This window comes from Manacus vitellinus, unplaced genomic scaffold, assembly GCF_001715985.3.
Source record: "Manacus vitellinus isolate BGI_N305 unplaced genomic scaffold, ASM171598v3 scaffold_65_pilon, whole genome shotgun sequence".
Lineage (NCBI taxonomy): Eukaryota > Metazoa > Chordata > Aves > Passeriformes > Pipridae > Manacus > Manacus vitellinus.
In genome coordinates, this window is record NW_021940724.1 from 2848432 (window position 1) to 2852443 (window position 4012).

Here is a 4012-nt window from a genome sequence, read left to right on the forward strand (position 1 = left end):
CGGAGCGCCGCCCGCCCGCCCCTGCCCAGCGCCGTGCCCGGCGGGGACCCGCTCCAGGGTCGGGAACCTCTCGCCCAGCCTGGAGAGAGGGGGTAAAAAAGGAGAGAACGGGAAAAAAGGGGTGGGGGAATAAAAAGGAGAAGCAGAACCCCTTGTCCAAGTACACTTCTGCTGTCTGAGAAAGGAAAAGGTGCATGGTGGAGGGAGAAAAGAGACTTACCGGGCTGAGCGTGAAACCGTGGCTGTGCTGCGGAGGGAAGGAAGGAAGGAAGCAGGGAGGGAGAGAAGGAAGGAGGGAAGGGAGCTGGGTTCTGCCTGCCATCCCAGAGCAGGACGGGGCACCGGCAGAAAGGTTGACATGACTCCCCCCCTCCCCTTCTCCCCTTTGCCCGGCTCCTCTCCGCGCCTCAGCCGCGCAGTTTGGGGAATGTGTCGGGGGGAGAGGTCGCCCCTGGGACTTGCGGAGCCGGTTTTTGATCTTTCTCAGACTTTTTTTTTTTTTTTTTTTTTTTTAACTCCTGCAGTGTCCCGGGGCAGTGGCCCTCCTCTCAGCTTCAAAGAAGCGGGGGGGAGGAGGGGAAAGAAAAGTCCCAGTTTCTCTCCTCCCAGTTTTAATTCTTCGAATTTCTTTTCTACGGCAGAGTAGGGTTTTCCCCCTCTCTTCCTCCTCCTCCGTCAAATAGCATCATTTGCGCTGAAACAAACAAAAAAATTGTGTGCGTCTGGGGTGGGTGGTGGTGCACGAAAGGAGAAAAAATTGGACCCGGTGTAATCAGCCGATGATTTGTTCTCTCTCTGAATTTGCATGGCTCGGCACTTCTTTTTGTGCGTGTGTTTACGTTTCCTCCAGATCTTCGTGAAGGGGAGATAAATGAATTATAAGAATAGAACGGAAATATATACGCATATGTTAAAAAAAAAAGAAGAGTGAGAGAGGGGAAAAAAAAAGAATGAAACACTCATGTGGCTGGTTTTGAAGCGAAGGGGAAGGCTCATGTGAGATGAGAAAGGGAAGATGCAGAAATGCAGTCTCTCACTTCGACCACTATTATTATTATTATTATTATTATTATTATTATTATTATTATTATTATTATTATCTATTAATTTGCCGGCTGACTAGCTGGAGGGATGGTGATCATCGTTTGTTACTGATAAAAGGCCGGGGGGGGGTGGCTTGGGAAACGGAATTCCTGCCTGATTCACGACGAGGGGGGGGAAAAAAGAGGGATAAAAAAAATTTTCCCTGCTTCTCTCCGCCTTTTGTTACGCGGGAGATTATCTCAGCAGCCTTACCAGGGCCCAGCACCGTCCCGTCCCGGGGGCTGACAGGATTTGTGCCCCGGGAGGGGTTGCCCCAGCCGGGAAGGTGGCAACGCCGCTCACAGCCCCGGGTCCCTCTCTCTCGGCAAGTTGCTGTACACAGGCAAAAAAAATTAATAATAATCTTCGGAGCTCTGCCCTGGGCCGTGTCCTCTCCATAACCCCCCAATTCCTCGCTCCCGGCTGTTTGTACAGCTTTACCTGTACTATTCTGGTACCCTGGAAGAAAAAAAAAAAAGGCAGCCCGACAAACGTAACTTAATCCCTTTTCAGTCAATTGTCGTTTAAAGGGGGGCTAAAGGAGAAGGGGGGGAGAAGGGGGAGGAGGGGGTCTGCCTGTCCCCGCCCCGAGGTGCCAGTCGCTGCGGTGGGCACCAACGAGGACGGAAGAGTGGGGTGGCCCCGGGTCCCGGCTCCACAACAGCCTTCCCTGTATCTATTTTAACAGGAAGACTTGAAGGAAAAAAAATAAAAGCGGGGGGCCCCGGCAGCTTTAGTGCCCTTTGACTGATCATTTTTGGGGGAGCGGTAGGTTGTGTGACCGCCCCATCCCACCGAGTTCGGGATTTTTTTGTTGTTGGTTTTATTATTATTTAATTCCCTCCTTTTTGGGATTGTAAGTGACTTGTGCTAAAAGCGTTTCCTCGTGACCTTTTAGAGCCAGAGTTAACCCCATTCCCCCTCCCTCTATCCCTTCCCAAGCTCGGAGGGATGCTGGAGCCCCTCTCCTCGGGGTCCCCTTCCCCCCTCCCGGCAGAATTAACCCCCGAGCCCCCGACCCTTATCTGGCGGCTGGTGGCGAGCTTGGGGCTAATTGCTCCAACAATGGGCTCCTATTAACGCCGAGCTGTCACTGGAAACCCTGCTGGGGGCTGCCGCGGGGGGGCGAGGTGATGGATCTGCAGCCACAGCCTGGGAAAAGGACGGTCAAGGCCAGCGCTCCTCGCAAAACCCCCGGGGATCACAGGATAATCCGAGGAGAGGAGGAAAATGATGGGTTTACTTTTTTTTTTTTTTTTTTTTTTTTTAAATTATTTCCTTTCCTTTTTTTTTTCTTTTTGTCTTTTGGTGGGGGCAGTGTTTGCCCTCCCCACCACGACTTCCCCCCGGCTGGGAAGGGGATGGGAAGATCGAGTCTATCCAAGATGGGTTGAAAATAAAGGGACAGCTGAGAAAACTAGATTTGAAAGCGGGGGTCCTCCTCCCGTGACTGGGCTGTGGCTGGCGCAGGTGGCAGGCGGGGAATGGATCCCCACTGTGACACCCATTGTTGTCCTTCATAGGGGCAGGACGAGACACTTCTTTTCCTCCCTGCCACTGATGGGACTTGGTGTAGTTGCTGATTGATTATTTTATTTTACTTATTTTAATTTTTATTTTATTTCTTTTTTTTTTTGCTTTATTAATTTTAATTTGCATTAATCGTTTCGTGTCCGCCAAACAGTTGAAGGAAAGCGGTTTCCCCAGTGCCTCTGGACAGGCTAAAGGCACGTTTTAAAATGGCTTAGCGATTTTGTGACCTCTGGATGGAAATTCCCCTCCTGTGATCCCACGGCTGTAGGTCTCAGGGCTGTAACTGCCGGAGGGAGGGCGGGTGTGGGAAATCTCAGCTCACCTGCCCAAAGATCCCAGCTCAGCACTAGACGCCCCCCAAATGTTAAAAGAGAGAAGGTGACTTTTCCCAAGCTCTGGAGACCACTCTCGCCCGCAGGATGTGCTTGGGGAGGCGGAATAAAGGGGCAAATCCCGGGGAGACACTTCGCCCTCACATCCATAAAACGCTTAAAGCTGAGGAGGGTGGGAAGCGGAAAGTTTGTGCTCTTGGACGTTGCTCTCCTCTTTACCGTCCTCCTCCTCCCCAAAGGAGGGCCCACCCCGGTGCTGGGGCACCTTAAACACCCCAAAACACCCCCACATCGCGGGGGTAGAGGCCATGGGGCCACCTGGTGCGGAGGGACCCGGCGGGTCAACCCGGGAAGTGCATCAGGAGAGATCGCGCTGTTTTCCCTTCCGTTTCCCCCCCTTGCAGTACACCCCAGCTCCTGGGGTGTGTAAAGGAGGGGTCACCCCGCAAAATAAAAAAGCTACGGGCAAAGCGGCTTCTCTGAGTGGGGGGAGAGAGGAAACACGAGTTTTCCCGGAGTGAGTTAAAGCCCCCGGCTCGGGGAGGGCCATCCCGCTTCTGTCTCCCCTTTCCCTCCCGTGCCCCCGATGGGATGCCGGGAGCGGTGCCCGCTCCCTCCAGGCGGCGGGACTCGGTCCTGGCGGCGTCGGCGAGGCTGGGCAGGGCTGGGGAGGGTCGATCCCCATCCCCCGGACAGTTCTGGGAGGGGGGGCTGCCACCCCCATCTCGGCTCGTCCACCCTCCTCGGCGCTCCCAACCCGGCACGTTTCCCGGGTTCCCCCCCTGTCCAGGCTACGCCGACCCCAACGTATAGCTGATTCTCGGTGTTTATACCTGCCCCGGAAGGTGACTTTTTAAAAAATAAAATAAATACATGTATGTGAATCCCCACGGCGCATCCTTCACGCGTGAAACCGCAGCGCTGCTGCCCTGTCCCCACGCCCAGCGCCGATGGGCTGCGCCGGGGGCTTAAAACCAGGCTTAAAAATGGGCGCCCTCGAGGACCCGGGGCATCCATTCATCCATCCATCCATCCATCCATCCATCCATCCATCCATCCATCCA